Source organism: Macrotis lagotis, chromosome 2 (genome assembly GCF_037893015.1).
Source record: "Macrotis lagotis isolate mMagLag1 chromosome 2, bilby.v1.9.chrom.fasta, whole genome shotgun sequence".
NCBI classification, from domain to species: Eukaryota; Metazoa; Chordata; class Mammalia; order Peramelemorphia; family Peramelidae; genus Macrotis; species Macrotis lagotis.
Genome location: NC_133659.1, coordinates 131285577 through 131304038, shown reverse-complemented (window position 1 = coordinate 131304038; position 18462 = coordinate 131285577). Strand labels below are relative to the sequence as shown.

At 38.6% G+C, this 18462-nt stretch overlaps 1 long non-coding RNA gene across 1 annotated transcript; it reads left to right on the top strand.

The window, feature by feature from the left end:
* Nucleotides 1–8307: 8307 nt before the first annotated feature.
* Nucleotides 8308–18163, top strand: LOC141511185 (uncharacterized). The gene is made up of 3 exons (XR_012475282.1): nucleotides 8308–8420; nucleotides 17226–17575; nucleotides 17912–18163. It is a non-coding gene; the product is annotated as an uncharacterized LOC141511185 (long non-coding RNA).
* Nucleotides 18164–18462: the final 299 nt, after the last annotated feature.

The window sequence follows — 18462 nt, the reverse complement described above, 5'->3', positions numbered from 1 at the left end:
TGGCAGGGCATCTTGTATGAAGGGAGGGAAGAGCTCCTATGTCGATAATGAAGAACCTGGACTGGCAAGAGTCATGTTCCATTCTGGCCACCAGAGGGCAGGCAGGGTCCATTCTGCAAGCCTATCTGGCTCCAAAAACTCTTGGTTTGGCCTTGGCCTTGCTTTTATTGGAGAAGGGAGAAGGGAAAGGTGACTTCTCATTGGTTCTAAGCCATTACCTACCACCACCAGCTCACCCAGCAGAGAGATATCATCTCCCTCTGCCCCCACATCTGCTCCCCCCCCATTATTTCCCTTGAGGTCCCCACCGTTCTTGGGGTTACTCAAGGTTGAAGTTTGGGGGTTATCTTCAACCACCCCACTCACTTATAATCAGCCAGTTGCCCAATCTTGTCAATTCAACCTCCGCAGAATCTCTGGATCTGACTCCTTCCCTCTACTCATCCCACAGTCATCTACGCAAGCCCTCATATCTTCTTACCTGGACCACTGCTGTAGGTAGTCTCTTGTTTGCTCTCTCAACATTCTCCTTGTCATCCCACAGATGACAAATTAATATTCCTAAAACACAAGTCCAACAAAGTCACTGGTTACCTCTTGCATCTGGGCAAAAAAGACTCCTCTATTCAGAATTTAAAGGTCTTTATAATCTGGCCCAAATCTATTTTTTCTGGCTGGTTATATGTTATTTTCTTTCATATATTTCAGAATCCAGATGAACCGGCCTATTTGCTGTTCCCTATGTTTGGACATTCCTTTTTCTTACTCTGAAGCTTTGCTAATTGTGGAATGCCCATCTTCCTCACCTCTTTGGACTCCTAACTGACTTCAAGGCTCAAATCAAATGCTACCTCCCCCAGGAAACTTTCCTAAATCCCACGCTCATTAGTGGATCTCCCCAAAATTATTTGATGCATATTTTGTATTGAATTCTTTGAGAACCTTTTTTTTCCCCTTTTAGTGGGGAAATTCAGAGAGGACTCTGAATACTAAGTGCCAAATATATTAGAGGCTTAACAAAGGTTCTCATTGAATTATATGATCTCCAATGACCTCAATTTGCAAAAATCCTATTGCTGAAGATGTCAAGACAAACATATCATCCCACAAAATCCCCCACACAGGTATAGGACAGTAATGGAATATTATTTTGCTATAAGAAATGATAAGCATAGTTTTTTAAAAACCTGGAAAGATCTACACGAACTGATGCAGAGTAAAGAGAACAGAACCAGGAGAACATTGTACACAGTAATGGCAATATTGTCCAATGAACAACTGGGAATGATTTTGCCCTTCTCAGAAATACAATGATTCAAGACAATTCCAAAAGAGTCAGAATGAAAAATGCTCTTCCCCTCCAGAGAGAGAACTGAGGGACGTGATGCAGATCAAAGTATATCACTTTTCACTTTTTTTTGTAGTTTTAATTTTTTTGGTCTGCATTTTCTTTCACAACATGATTAATATGGAAATATGTTTTAAATAATTGCACATGTACTACGTATATTAAATTGCTTACTCTCTCAGGAAGGGGTGGTGGGGAGGAAGAAAATTTGGAACACAAGGTTTTAAAAAATGTTAAAAATTATTTTTATATGTAAATGGAGAAAAATAAAATAGCATTTAAAAAAAAGTTCTCACATGCAAACCATTGAGAAGACAAATCTCCCCAGGGTTTGGTGGGGCAGGTAATTCATTTTAATTAAGTGCAATGAGTGGCTCTTATTACATATTACCATATTGCTCTCCAAAATGTCTGCTCTCCTTCACAACCTTACCAACAGAATGCCGATTTCTCCAGGGACTTGCTGTCCTTAAACTTTTTAATTTTAAAAATTTTGTGGCTCTTCTATTGAGTATAAGAGGATAGACTAAGGTCATCTTAATTTGCATTTGCACTTTAAACAACAATAAAATCAATTAAACATACACTTGCAACTATTTACATTTTTAAATAGAACTATGAGTATATCCATAAAAGCTCATTAGTTATTCTCTTTAGTCTTTGACATTCAGTATTTTGTTATATATTTTTAAGGTTGTATAACCAGTCTATATCTCATTCTTCTAGTTCCACTTTCTTCCTTTCATTTTGCCTCATAGAAAAATGTTCCTCATATTTTTCTTTATTAATGTCAAATTAATTCAGAAGCAATAATCCCACTGTAATCTGCCCTTGATAGAGCATAGCTAGAACAATGCATTCAGTTCTGAGCATGCTGTTTTAGGGAGGACATTGCCAAGCTAGACCTTGTAAGTGAACACAAGTATTGGTTCATTGAATGTTTAGCTTGGAAAGAACATTTCAGGAGATGTAATGTCTGTCCTCATGTATATTTGAAAAGTTCTTATGGGGAAATCAATCAATCGATAGAAATTTATTAAGTACCCACTATATTCCAGGCCTCTGCTAAGTCCTAGGGAAGAGAGATTATTAGAATTATGCCCCTCTGAATGACCTTCCATTGAGGGCTTGACTCTGAAGAGGAGCCTTTGTTTCCTTTGGCATTTGGGCTTTCATCCAGCAGCCCTCTGAGCTTGGGCATGCTGTCCATCCCTTAGGCTGGCCATGCTATCCCTGTCCATGTCCTGATTGGAATCCTGATGTCCTGGAAGACTCAACTTAAGTGTAAAACACCACGCAAGGCCTTCCCCTGTGTGTTGTGCTCACCACCAAAACAATGACTAGAGTTTGCATATATCCTTGACATCAGGACTGTCTCCTTCACTTCTTTGTATCCATGGTGTCTGGCACCAAAAGGCGCTCAATAAATGTTTGTTGATTCGAATCACTTGGACTCCTGAGGATGGAGATAGAAATGATAGGTGCAATGCAAAGGACCAGGTTTAAGTTTGATTGAAGGGAATGTTTCTAAAATTTCAAGTTCACCAAAAGAGGAATGGTTTGCCTGGAACCCCACCCTCAAAGAACTGGAGGACTATGGGATGTTGTGGGAGGGATTCATGCACTCAGGTTCAGGTTGGTCTAGATGGCCTCTAACATTTATTAATGTTACTGTTTTCAAGGTCCTATCAAAGAGCTCATATTTTACTTGGAGGGGGAATAAGCATTTATTAAACACCTATTGTTTTAATATTCTCAAAGAGTTAATATTTTAACAAGCATTTATTAAGTACCTACTGTTTTCAAGCACCTACCATGACCTCAAAGAACTCATGTTTTACTTGGAAGGAGGGGGACAAGCATTTCTTAAGCACCTACTATGTTCCAGTCAATGTGTCTCATTTGATCCTCAGAACCAACCTCTGAGGTAGGTGCTATTACCCCTATTTTACAGTTGAGTAAATTAAAGCATCCAGTGGTTAAGTGATTTGCCCAGAGTCACACAGACAGTAGATGTCTGAATCTGGATTTGAACTCAGGTCCAGCGCACAGAACTATCTAGCTGGAGAAGACTTGAGGGGTGGCTGCAGGAGGAGGGACCACAATGCAGCAAATGCCAATACAAAGTTATGATGGGGGGGAAAGAGAGTAGGGTGAAGGAATCAAGAAAGTCTTCCCAGAGGAGGTGGCCTCTTGCATCTAAGGAAATATGAGGTGGAAGAAGATTTGACTTCCCTTCAAGTTATGTTGGTGGAGTCACCTGAGGTCATCACAGATGATGAGAGAGGTGTTCATGTGTTAACAAGGTATTAACGCTCTGTCATCCCTTGGAGAAGAATCAACAGGTCTCTCTGAGTAAGAAGGAGCAACAACATTGGGGAAATAATAATTGTCTGCGACCCTAAAAAGATATAGTCTGAAGGAGGCAGTTGAGGCCCAAGCTAACAGGAAAAAAACTTAGCTCTTGACCTTTTGGGGTGCAGGGAAGATTTTTTTCTCTCTCCCTATCCTGACACACCACACTGACCATGACATCTAATAGCTGAGCAAGTAGCACACAAGGAGACACTCCACCCAGTGGTTTGAGAGATTCTGGGCAGGGCCTAGTTGGACAGACACACACTTTCCAGATAGACACGAATACAAGAGGCATTTACATGAAGCCAGAACCAGCTTCAAGGAACCTGACCCCCGGCAGCAGAGAAGAGAGCTAGCCATCAGCTGAGGGGCAGAAACAATAAAAAAGAGGAGAAAAAGGCTATGACTCAGTGGAGTTTTGTCTCACTACTGTTGTATTCTAAGTTTAGTCTACTCATGTGTTAGTTTTGTCCACTCTTCCCATGCTATGTGTATCTTTGGGAAAGTGTGACCCAAATTTATGGGGTGAATATTTTATAGTTACTGTTCTTTCTCTTGACATTTTCTTCAAAGCCTTTTTCTTTGTTGTGTCTACAGGCTAAGAGTTAATGGGCAACACACCAGGGGAAGATCATGAGTCACAGTTTTAGGAATAAGGTACTTTAAAGCCCCAAACAGCATTTGCCCCTTGGGAAACCCCATGAACCAATGCAAATGAGAGTTAAGAATGTATCGGAAACTCGGGATCCTAAGAGGGATGAAGGGATAAAGAAGCAATGCATTCAGTATATTGGGGAGGGAGGCAGTTTGTACATGGTATGGAAATGGGAGAGGAATTCTGAGTGAATTGGCTGGAACAGAGAGAAAATGGAGGGGAATGATATGAAGTAAGTATGGAAAGTTAGGCTAGTTAGATTATATAGGGCTTTGAAATGCTTGGCTGAAGAATTTGTTTTTTGTCAGGAAAGGTCCTGAAAATTTCTGGTCAGAGAAATGACAAGTCCTGATGGATGTCTTGAGCAGGTAACCCAGATTATCCCAGAAGAATTTGTGATGAAAATGAAAAAGGGTCAACAGATGGCCACAAAGGGGAACAGACCTGCTGGCATTTGTATAATAATCCATTTTCATTGGCTGCTACAGTGGAGCCAATACCTCAGTACTTACTCAATGTACTAAATGATGAAACTCCATTAGCATTTAGAAATATGAAGGTAGGAAGAATGTCTATTTAACTATATCTATACAAATATATAAAGAAGAAAGCTATCCTGGAGATGACACAATCTTAAATGTATTTTCAAGAATCAGTTTTTAAAATAATCCAAAGACAATATTATTCTAAAAAAATTGGCAAGATTATGAATGATATTTAAATAGCAACAATAATAAACCCAAATCAAAATTAAAGATAACAACTATAGACCCATATGCTTGCTTTTTCCTTTTCTATAAAATATTTCATTTATCTCTCTCTCTCTCTCTCTCTGCTTGTTTATGACAATAAGACTTGCCCCAAATCACATACCTAGTAAGTGTCTGAGGCCATTTTTGAACTGAGGTGCTCCTGACTCCAGGGCTGGTGATCTTTCCACTTCACTATCTAATTACACCCTTTAAAAATCTTTATTGGGGGGTGGCTAGGTAGCGCAGTGGATAAAGCACTGGCCCTGGAGTCAGGAGTACCTGGGTTCAAGTCCGGTCTCAGACACTTAATAATTACCTAGCTGTGTAGCCTTGGGCAAGCCACTTAACCCCATTTGCCTTGCAAAAACCTAAAAAAAAACTTTATTAAAATGGTCTACATATGCATTGAAGCTGTCCTTGATGGAAAGAAAATTAGAAAGTTGCAAGCAAGTTTTTGCAGAGATTTTTCTATACCAGCCTAATTAACTGATAAGTATTTATTAGGTGTTTACTATGTGGCAGGTACTATACAAGATTCTGGGAATAGAATGAGAAAAATGAAACAGTCTCTGCCTTCAAGTTATTCCTATTCTACTTGCACACTTCATTTAAATAAACACACAATCTACACAAGGTTATTTTCATTAGGCATTACTAGGAGGGAAATAGGAGGCAGCACTCAATTGACATTCTTAAAGGAAGGCAGAGATTCTAAGAGGGAGAGACCAAGAAGTATAGTCATGTAACTAATTGACAATGAAATTCCCCCATATTTCTTCATTTTTTAAAAGCATTTGATCCAGTGAAATGGGATGCAGCCTTGAAGGCTTTCCTCAGACAAAGTGTCTTAAGTTCACATTAAAATTGTACAAGAGTCTATGATAGCTGCTGCAATAGCGATTATTTTAAAAAAAGATCTGCTAAAAGAACAGGGAACAAATTAGTTGCCCATTGACTAAACAAGTTGTGGCTCTTTCATATAAGGAAATATTACTATATTATAAAAATGATTAATATAGAGAAGTATGGAAAAGCTCACATGGTACTATATGCAAAATGACTACAGTGGTATAAATGGAAAGAACTTCCAAACAAGGTTCTAGTGACCAAACTTTACCCCAAATAAGAGATACAAAAAAATACTTTCTTCCCACTTCTTTGTAGAGGTGGGGGATTATGATTGTGGAATACTGCATAGGATTCCAGACTTCTTGGTTAATTTTTCTAAACTATTTGTCCTTTTTTTATTTTCTGTTATAAAGGATGGTGCTTTGGGAAGGGGAATGTTGGCAAATACAGATGGTGTAAAAACAAACATCAATAAAAATATTTTAAAGATAAAAACAAACAACATCAAGTTAGGCACAAAGCAGGAAGGCATAATGGAGACCTAAGGTGCTCTCCAAGGTGACTCAAGTGGACTCCAAACAAAATAATACTCTATTTTTTAAACAACTTTCTACAATACAGCAATGAATTAAATATCCACCGAGGCCAGAAAACTCTCAGGTCTCCTCCATGAAATCCATAGCAGTGTGAAATTGCTCTAAATTATTCCCACTAAAGTGAATCAAAAACACCTAATGTCCTGACTGAACATACAGGTAGATGGTAACCCACAGAGTTAACCCATCAATCTATACTCGAACAGGCACTGCAGATGGGCAACGAGCTGGACCCAGAAGTGAGGAAGGGGAAGAAAACAGGCATTTATTTAATGCCTTTTATGTGTAAGAAATTATGCTAAGCACTTTATAAATATCTCATTTGATCCTCACAACCACCTTGGGAGATTGATGCTATTATGATAATCCGCATTTATATAGTAGAGGAAACTGGACAGACAAATATCAAATGACTTGTCCAGAGTCATTTACCTAGTAGGTGTATGAGGCTTGATTTGAACTCAGATCTTCCTTATTCCAGGCCCACTGTGTTTTCTACAATTGCACCACTAGAGTTGGAAGATGGCAGTGATTCATCACCTTTAGGAAATTGTTTTTTATTTTCAATAATCCCAAATTAGTTACTGCACACTCCCTCCCCCCAGTGCAGTCCATTTTTTTTAACACCAATATTATCTTATTGATGCAACCTAAATGGCAAAGAATTCTCTTAGAAGATCTCAGAACACAAATTTCAAAATCACAAAGAGTAATAGAAAAATAAATGCGTCATAGGGAATAGTAAGCTATAGCAATGACTTATGGGTATGAAATGATATAAAAGATATTGTTGAGTACATAACTGGAAAATTGGTATATTGGTCACAAATAATGAAAAACAACAGATGGTGAGTTCAAATGGCACAATGATACGCCCAATGTATTTAAAAAGTAAAATTTAAATTTTTTATAGGTACTAAAGAAAAATCATTTCCATATCTCTTTATTTCTACCTGTTCCATTTCAAACATATCATGCATAAAATACATCAAGGATTCATTTATGGGAAATGTGACTGAGAAAAGCTACTAGAAACTCTTTATGTGATTATTTTTTAAATTGAAAAATATCAATCATCACTTCAAAATTCACAAGTGACTGTCCAAAAGAATAGTCTTATCTTCCCAAAAGTTACTGGCCCTAACTTTGGCAAAAGCAAGGACTCTGACAGGATAGTAGGGAGTGAAACGATCAACACAGATCTCCTGGATGTCAGAGGTGAACATGCGGCTGCACACCTGAGGCGCGAGAGTAACTGAACTCTCTGCTTGCCCAGAGAGTGAAATGAAATGCCTCCTCCATCTGCTGTTCAGAAACCTTAGTCGCTTGTCCATCTTGACTGGTGATCCAGGGGCAAGGATTATGAGAAAAGATTCCTGGAAAGTGAGTTTGCAAAGTCACATAGTAGACACAAATAGCTAATACAACTGATTCTTTGTTGAGGAAAATTCTGTCCTTGGGTCCTGGGTCTTTTTGAACAAAATAGAAGAATGTCCTTCATCTGAACCAGGCATAGGTATTCATCTACCGGGAGGTGGGTTGGCTTTCTGGTGTGGGTGTTGGACATGGAGTAAGGCTTTGGTTGTGTAACCTTATGCTTGCTGTGATGATTGCAACGCCTTTCTTGAGTTGTACCGGTATGAATGGCTTCTTTGTGGGTCAGTCCCCAGAGGGATTCTTCCATCACCCTAGAATGTCATCGCCTTTCAGTCTCCCAGCCGCAGCAGCTCCATTTGAGCCTCTGCTGGAATCCTCACCTCCCACAGTAGGGAAGCTTGCCTCTTCCTTTCATCAACTCAATATTTGAGATAATGGAGGGCCAAGTTAGTCTCCAAGGGAATTTCACCTGAGTGGTGCTCAAAGTAAGTTGATTTTTTTTCACAACATGGTGTTCCTATCTTTCCCCAGAAGAGTCAAGCTGCTATGAAAGGGAATGTTTTTGGACCCTTAAGGAAGGTTTCTTCAACATCTCCACAAGGGCAGTCATCATTTTCTAATGCTACCTCATCATTTCCTTCAACAGATTCTAGATGAGAAAGTTTCCTCAACATTTCCACAGTGAAGTTAACCATTTTTTTATTTTTGACCCATCATTTTCTTCTTACTATGAATCAGTTCATATGTCTTTCCTTGCTTCTCTCAATTCTTCATATTTGTCATTTCTTTTAGCACAGTGATGTTGTGATGGGAGAATGGGGTTTGGTTAGGTTCTTTGGAAGAGTGGCAAGATAGTGAGTTTCAATAGAAGTAAGAAAAGGATGGGAGAGTTTGGGGAATCACACTCTCCCAGAGAGAGCTGGCTTCCTACAGAAAGACAAACAATAGGAATAAGTAATAGAGAAGGGCAAAGGGGTAGGAGAGTTTGAGGGATGACACTCTCCCACCCTCCCCATCTAAAGTGGGTTGCCCTCCAAAGGAAGGCAAGCTGCTATAAACACTAAAGAAGGCTAATAACAGAGGTGTCACAGGCTGCCCTCCAAAGGCAGAGGAACCTAAAATTTCATTTTTTGATAGATTCTTCCAGAGACTACAGAGACTGTTATGTCTTAAAGAGGCTTTGGAATCTTGCACAGGACAATTTAACTGCCATCGCTTGATGAGTCTGTGAAAAGACTGGCAGTTTAAACTGTCACCCTGAAGAAACTGATAATAGTGATGGTTTAAGAGAAAATGTGAGAAGATAGAACAAAAGAGAATTTTAGAAAACTTTTTTCCTGAGAGAACTATTTTAATTTTTATCTTATTAAGAAACTTTATTTAAACAATTCTTGAAGAGTTTCTGAGGAATCTAGAAACTTTAAGCTTTTGTTTTGGAGAATGACCTATTATGCCTGGAGAGGACAGAGAGAAAGAACTTATTCCCCGAGAGAAATGAATTTAAACTTTTGTTATTGTCCAGTCTTTTCAGTTGTGTTCAACCCTCTCTGACCCCATTTGAGGTTTTATTGGCAAAAATATTAGAATGGTTTGCCACTTCCTTCTCCAGCTCATTTTACAGATGAGGAACTTAGACAATTAGGGTTCAAGTGACTTGCCCAGGACACATAGCTTGTGAATGTCTGAGGCTGGATTTAAGCTCTGGAAGGTGAGTCTTCTTGATTCTAGCCCAGAGCTCTATCTACAGCCACTACCTAGCTGCCCCACATTTAACCTTTACATTCTGAATAAATAAAATGAGGTTCTTAAGACTCTTTGATTGCAATTTTGAGAGCTGAATGATTGGAATCTGTGCTCAAAGTGAAAAGTAAAGAGTAAAAGTGATTATTGGAATATTGGAGGTGATTGCTATTTTTCACACAGATAAAATATTGTAAAATTGTTGGTGCTTTGAATTACCATTAGTTTCATTGCTAATTAATATATAGTCAGTTAATTTTGATAGTAGGAGATTAGGGTTTTATTGCAAACATTTATACATATAGCAACTACTATATGTTTTGTTACATAGGAAAAGAGTTTTGTCTAGCTTATTAAATAAATGATAATAAATAACTTATCCTGGAGGCTCTGATAATTCATGTGAGAGTAGTTGACCTAGAAATCATGTTCCAAGGGAATTGATGAGTTAAATTTCTAGATGTTCAGTGGGGAATTTATAGAAAGACCTGGTCAAAAATTGCATGGGATTGGGGGTGGCTAGGTGGCGCAGTGGATAGAGCACCGGCCCTGGAGTTAGGAGTACCCGAGTTCAAATTTGACCTCAGATACTTAATAATTACCTAGCTTGTGGCCTTGGGCAAGCCACTTAACCCCATTGCCTTGCAAAAACCTAAAAAAAAATTGCATGAGATAAACTATAAAGCAGTGATGTCACTATTACACTGTTGGTGGAGCTGTGAACTCATCCAACCTTTCTGGAGAGAAATTTGGAACTACACCCAAAGGGCAACAAAAATGAGCATACCCTTTGATCCAGCAATACCACTACTGGGTCTATACCCTGAAGAGATGATGAAAAAAGAGTAAAAACATCACTTATACTAAAATATTCATAGCAGCCCTGTTTGTGGTGGAAAAGAATTGGAAATCAAATAAATGTCCTTCAATTGGGGAATGGCTTAGCAAACTTTGGTATATGTATGTCATGGAACACTATTGTTCTATTAGAAACCAGGAGAGATGGGAATTCAGGGAAACCTGGAGGGATTTGCATGAAGTGATGCTGAGTGAGATGAGCAGAACCAGAAAAACACTATACACCCTAACAGCAACATGGGGGTGATGATCAACCTTGATAGACTCGCTCATTCCATCAGTGCAACAATTGGGGACAATTTTGGGCTGTCTGCAAGGGAGAATACCATCTGTATCCAGAGAAACAACTGTGGAGTTTGAACAAAGTTCAAGGACTATTCCCTTTAATTTAGAAAAAAAACCAGATATCTTATTGTCTGATCTTGTTATCTCTTAGACTTTTTGTTTCTTCCTTAAGGATATGATTTCTCTCTCATCACACTCAATTTGGATCAATGTACAACATGGAAACTACAAAGTAAAGACCGACAGATTGCTTTCCAGGGGGGTGGGGATAAATTATTTATTATCATTTATTTAATAAGCTAGACAAAACTCTTTTCCTATGTAACAAAACTTTTACCCTTTTTTATCATCTCTTCAGAGTATAGACCCAATAGTGTTATTGCTGGGTCAAAGGGTATCACTCATTTTTGTTGCCCTTTGGGCGTAGTTCCAAATTTCTCTCCAGAAAGGTTGGATGACTTCACAGCTCCACCAACAGTGTAATAATGACATCACTGCTTTATAGTTTACCTCATGCAATTGGGGAAAAAATTGTAAAACTCAAAAACTCAAATAAAATCTTTAATAAAAAAAGAAAAAAAAGCAGTGATGTCAAAATGAAATAGAAATGAGGATCGGTAAACTATACATAAGGACTTCTGTGGACCACAGACTAATAAACTGCATATTAACATTCTCTAAGCTTTCTTATATATTTATTTATTGTATTAAATATTTCTCAATTTTTTAAAATTTATCTTAGATGGCACTCAAAGGTGTTGTAGGTCAAATGTGACTTATGGCCTGTGTTTTTGATACCTGTTTTATAGAGAAAATTTTCAACTTTCATTAATGGGGGAATATCCATAGCAAAGAAATCATGAATTCAATATCAGAATAAGATATAAGTGTAAATTTGAATTTACACAAAAGATGTATTAGATTACTGGGCACACTTGTGATCTGTAGCTAGAGAAACAGAAGGGCTCACTAAAGATCATTTAGTCCAAGTCAAGATTTTACATATAAGGAAATAGCAGCCCAAAGTGCTTAAGTGTCTTACTGAAGGTTTCATAGGTAGTAGATATCAGGGCTAGGATTCAAACAATTCAGGTCTTCTGAATCCAAAGCCAGTGTTCTTTCGCCTGTTATACAAAAGGATTATTTGACATATGAGAGACAGACAGACAGACACTGATGATGGTGAAATCATTCTCTCCCTGCTGCTTTAAGTAGAGATCTTGTTCTTTGCTGAAGAGCTCATTTGTTTTTAGGTATTCTTTGGTACTTTAGTATATTTTAATCTGTTGAACTTGTTTAATTTCTATTTTTTTTTTGCTTGGATAAATGAGTTTGCTTGCTATTCATTATTCATGATGGTCTGTGTAACCAGCATTTGGTGGAAAGGGATTGAACTAATGAGTGTAGACTAAAGGCTACTGTCCCCTTTAAGAGTGATTAGGAAAATAGCTTTCCAGATTCATACCCCTTAGTCTGGCAATTTTCAAAAGTGGTAGATAAGATTTAATGCTAATCCTGCTCTTGGATAGTGGAGGGGCAATCACTTAGCCTCAGGCACCATCTGGTGGTGCTGGTCTGATTGTAGTAACTGGGATAGCTTTTTCTACTACTCCCTTCTCCTTGGAGACAGAGTAGACAAGATTGGATCCCAAATTAGGACTAGCCCTGCTACCCTAAAGCCAGGCCTCTATATTTAGAAAGCTCTATATAACATTCTTATACATAAACTATGTTTTTGTAAATGGAATTATTTTAAAATGAACTCAGTGAGTTGACAGCAAATTCATGTATAAAGTGAAGAATCTATTTTTTTGTGAAGTGAAGAATTTATTTTGTAAATCCAGGCTTTCAGTCACGAATCTTTTGTTATAGTAGCACAAAAGTGTAAAGTGCTGTAAGCTCTTCTGATTGAAGAATCCAGGAAATCAAAAGTCCCTTTTCATTGCCTGTTAAGCGTGGGGATAGCCTGTGTGAGTGGTATTGTGCCGTAGCAACCGAGGCGAGCTGCTAAGGAGCTCCAGACAAGACAGAGCAGACAAGAGCTGAGCCAAGGCAGGGAGCCAGAAGCCAGCAACCCCGAGATGGTCAGAGGCACCAGGAACACAGTGCCGCATTATGAAGACAAGTTGAATCTTTCCTGCTTCCAATCTGCCTTTCATCTAGCTGCCAAATAAATAAGTCTCAGGGTTGACCAGACTACTCCCTGTTCTAAAAGTTTCAGTGTTTCCTTACTCTCTCTAGGAGAATTATGTAAATTCCTCCGTCTCACTTCAAATTTCTCCCCAAAATCTGAGCCCTGTCTGTTTCTTAGATACAACTATGGGGTGTGGTAGACAGGGTGTGAGATCTGGAGTCAAGTCTAACATCTCTTCAAATCTGGCTTTGTGACTCTGAGCAAGTCACTTCACCTCTGCCTGCCTCAATTTCTTCAACTGTAAAATGGACACTTTTTGAGGTTGTTTGAAAGGATCAAATGAGACAGCATATAGTAGGAACTCGATAAGTGTTTGTTTCTCTCCTTTCTATACCATGATACAGACAGTGGGATCCATGGGTTCTTTTAATGAGGAACCAGAATCATTGGTCACATATACTTTCATGCCTTAAGGTAGTTATCACAGCACAATAGCATATGGAAGCTGGGCATATCCCCAAGCAGTAGCTAAGGGATAAGTGGGGTGGTTAAAGTCTTGTATATGGCAGCTAGGTGACCCAATAGATGGAGCACCAAGTCTGGAGTTAGGAAGACGAGATAAAATCCAGCCAAAGACACTAATTAACTGTGGGGACCCTGGGCAAGTCACTTAACGCTACCTGCCTCAGTTTCCTCATCTGTAAAATGAACTGAAGAATAAAATGGTCATTCCAGTAACTTTGCTAAGAGACCCCACAAAGAGCCAGACATGAATGTAACAATTGAACAATATATACAATTATAGATCATATATAATATTTTATTTCTATATTCACACATATGTGTATTTATATATATCTAGTTCTCTTGACGCACATATACATTTTTGTGTGTATTTATATATGTTATGTTTGAACATATCTAGTTCTTTTGATTCTGGGGGAACAAGAGGCTTCAATAAAATACAGGCCACTGTATCCTACACTAGACCTCCTCCCTGCCTCCAAGATGTCTCTATCAGCTCACTCTCCCCCTCAGTTGCACGCTGTTCTTTAATGCTTGCTTCTATCTCCCTCCTGTCAGTTTTCGTGATGATTATGTGTATGTTCACTTTCTCTACCTCCACCAGAAGACTTTGTCGTCCATATTTGTGGAGTCCAACCCTAGGCTCCCGTGTGTAGCACAGGGCTCCGTTGTACCCGGTGGGTTCTCAATAAATCTTGAGGGAGGTGCTGCTCTTAGAGCTGGGATGAGTGGATGAATCCCTTACATCCATCCTCCACACCTCAGACTTCCATCTTGAGCTCAGCCCTTCCTGATGGAGCTCCCAGGTCCTCGACTCCTTCTCCCATCTGGAACCCCCCTCCCCATACCATTAAAACAGATTATTTTCCAGCTTCTGACATATACTCACTCATGGAGTCCAACTAGACCTTGATGGATCTGCAGAGCCTTGCTCTCCTGGTCTCTGCATAGACACTACGATGCTCACATACCAAGCACACTCACAAGCATCATCTTATTCAGTCTCCATAACAGCTCTATAAGACAGACTGGGTAGTTGTATTATGACCATTTTTCAGATGAGGAAACTGGGTTTCAGAAAGGGTAAGTGAATTGTTCAAAGACATAGTAGAGCTGAGACTCAAATCCGGCTCTTCAGAATCTGAGAGCAACATCCTTTCTACTCTACAGTTGCTCCCTCTCACCCCCCATCATTCAGTCAACTCAACATGTCCAAATTGGAACTCATGATCTCTCCAGTGGAGTGCAAAAGCCAACTCCTCCAGGTGCGTCAGAGCAGATTGTTATAATATCAGAATGAGCATTTACACCTTGGGCATTAGCAACCGCTAAAGCCAGTGCTTGATTAATTGTTTTGTTAATTGTCCAGACTTAAGAAAGCAAAGGAGAAAATGTTAATAATGCAAATTAAACTTTAACGAATGTCATTCATAAAAAAGGCAGGCAGGTGGCCCAGGGAATAGAGAGTGGAGCCTGGAGTCAGGAGAATCTGAGTTCAAATCCAATCTCATACACTAACTGTGTGACCCTGGGTAAGTCACTTAATCCAAAATGCCTATCTGGAGAAGAAAATAGAAAACCATTTTAATATCTTTGCCAAGAAAGCCTAAAATGGGACCATAAAGAGTGGGACATGATTGAAAAGACAACAACAACAACATTTGTAAATTTTTTTTCATAGAATTGCTAAACATTTATCAGCTCACCCCTATATCTACCCTACCCAAACCCTCTTCACATTACTCATTATCTTACAGCCATTGAGGTTTAAAAATTTGTATTCATAGGGGGCAGCTAGGTGGCTCAGTGGATAAAGCACTGGTCCTGGAGTCAGGAGTACCTGGGTTCAAATCCGCTGTCAGACACTTAATAATTACCTAGCTGTGTGGCCTTGGGCAAGCCACTTAACCCCATTTGCCTTGCAAAAACATTAAAAAAAAATTTGTATTCATCTCTGACTTATGCCTCTCATTTACCCCCTACATCTCATCAGTTTACAACGCCATATTAGTTTTTCCTTCTCCAATCTACCTCTATACAGCTGCCAAATATTCCTAAGAAACAGAAATGACTATATTACTTTCATACTTCAAAAGCTTCAGGCTCTATTGCCTCTAGGATAAAACAGAAACTTCTCAGTTTAGCATTTAAAACTTTCCAAAAATCTGACCCCAATCTGCTTTTATATCCTTATTTCCTAGTGTTTCCTTTGCCGGCTCCACAATTCAGCCAAACTGATCTATTTGCTTTGCTCTGAACTTGATGTTGCTTCTCTTATTCCAGGCCTGTTTCTGATGCTTGGGCTGCATTCCCTTCTGCCTCTTCTAATACCTATTTTCTGGAAAGGTCCCACTCACTTCCCAAAGGAAACTAATTCTGATAACCTCTCCCTCCCTCTTCCCCATTTATTGGTACTTTCCCCTTCCTCAAAGTAGTTTCTTATTTTTATCTCCAATTAAGTTCCGCAGGGCAGGGATTGTTTCATTTTCTTCTTTGTATTCCCAGTGTCTTGCCTGGGGAATTTTTATCAATGTTTGTTGAATTTAAGAGTATCGCTTGAATATATTTTACAGATCATTGCTAGGCTGGGCACATGGCTAAGTGTCAACTTGAGGCACAATGAAAGTAGCCGTATTAGAAGGGGTCCTATGTTAAGGACATAATCAATTTGAGCGTTAAAGACCCATGCCTCCAGGCTGGAGGTTGGAGGAAAGGACCTCTCAGGATCCAGGACCCCCATGAGGGTTCTTTTTAAAATTTTTACTTTTTTAATTTTTTATTTATGGAGTAAAACAAGCATTTACACAAGATGAGATTGCACATGAAACTGCAAATCTATTATGTACAACTTGCTATTCCTTCTAAATATATAATAAAGTTATCATAAAATTTTTTTTCCCTGCCTCTCCCCCTCCCCAGAGATGTGTATGCAAATATTGAATACTCCTATTCATGTGTGTAAATGTATATGTATATTCATGAAATATATGTGTATAATGTATGTGTATATATAAATGTAAAATCATTTTATTCATATATTCATCAGTTCTTTCTCTGGCTGCAGATAGCATCTTCCTTCATATGTCCTTTGTAGTTAATTTAATTATTTATTATAGTCAACATGATTTATTTGGGGCGGCTAGGTGGCGTAGTGGATAAAGCACCGGCCTTGGAGTCAGGAACACCTGGGTTCAAATCCGGTCTCAGACACTTAATAATTACCTAGCTGTGTGGCCTTGGGCAAGCCACTTCACCCCATTTGCCTTGCAAAAAAAAAAAAAACAACAAAAAACCTAAAAAAAATGACTTATTTACTCAAAGCTGCTCTTAAAACACTTGATGTTATTGTATACAACTTTCTCTTGGTTCTGCTCATTTCACTGCTGTGCTATGAGAATGATGAACTTGATGAGGGTTCTTTTTTTGCAGATTGCAAAATATATTTTATTTTTTTAAATGAGAAAACTTTTCATATCACTTCCGATGAGGGTTCTTAATGCATATTTAGATATGTGACCAGTTACACATCCCTCTACCCACATCCTGCATCGCTGTTTAGCCAGGGAGACTAGAGGCAATATTACAATGGAGCTGGAAAGGACCTGAGAGATCACCTAGTCCAAATCTTTCCATTTTTCCAGATGAAGACAATGAACTTAGGGGACTTGGTCAAAGTTTCAGGAATAGTAAGTAGTCTGTCTTCAACCCCAGGTTTCTGGATAAATCCATTCTTCTTTTTTTTCCCTAGACCAGAGGGGAAATCTGCTCTGCCTTGGTGTTGGTCACATGTCAGGGGAATGTTCCTCCAGGAATTGGGACAATAGATAAGAACCTACCTTCCCCCATTTATGGGAATAAATCGACAGTGTTGCTGCTCATGAATGTAAAAGCCTCAGAATGCCCTGCATTTTTTCATCAAATCCCAAAAGCCAATTGAACAAGCTCTGGCTCCTTCCCTTCTGGACCTAAGCAGAGGTAGATACTAGCATCGGGACTTGGGGACTTTGGGATTCTTCAGCCTCATGTGGATAGCAAGAATTCCCCTCTGCTCAACTTGTGAGGCAAAAGAGAAAGGCTCAGCCAAGTTGCTATTGACAGGTAAGGGGCAGCAATATCAAGAGAACCTTTAACTACCTGACTGCGCACCTTCTCAGCCTGTGTCACCAGTCTCAGGAGGGAGTAAGACCACATGAGCCGCAGAAGTGAAAGGCTAAAATCCACACAGCCATGAATATATGTGTGTGCTACAGAAAACTTATTGAGCAGCCAAAAAGCCTATATAATTTAATCCCCTAAACAAATTTTAGGATCATAGATTTTGACCTTCATTTTTTGTTGTCCAGTCATGTCCAATTCTTTGTGACCCCATTTGGGGTTTTCCTCAGCAAATATAATGGAGTGGTTTACCATTTCCTGCTCCACTTCATTTTACAGGTGGGGCAAGCAGGTTTAAGTGATTTGCCTAAGATGCCGTAGCCAGGTAAGATTTGAATACAGGAAGAAGAGTCTTCTGACTCCAGAGCTGGGACTCTCTCCACTGTACCACACAGCTGTCTTGATATTCATAGACTATTCCATGTGATATGATGGTTAGACCAAGCACCGACCATCAAAAAGACCTATGCTTTACTAATCTTTATAGATAAATTGTTCATCTTTATATATAATATATTTATACAATTAATTATACTATTCATATTATGACATTCATCTTTATAGTTATATACAATATATTATTCATGTTATACATTATATTAAATAATATATTGTTCATCTTTATAGTTATATGAAATATATTATTAATTGTTATATTATTCATATTGTATATATTCATATTTATATATTATATATTTGTTGTTTTTTATTATATTGTTAATATGTACACAGTTGTCCATCTTTATATTGTACTTTTAGATCTACAAAGCACTTTTCTAAGAAACAAAAGCAAAAAGCCCCCATCATAAACACTGTGAATAGTTATCTTT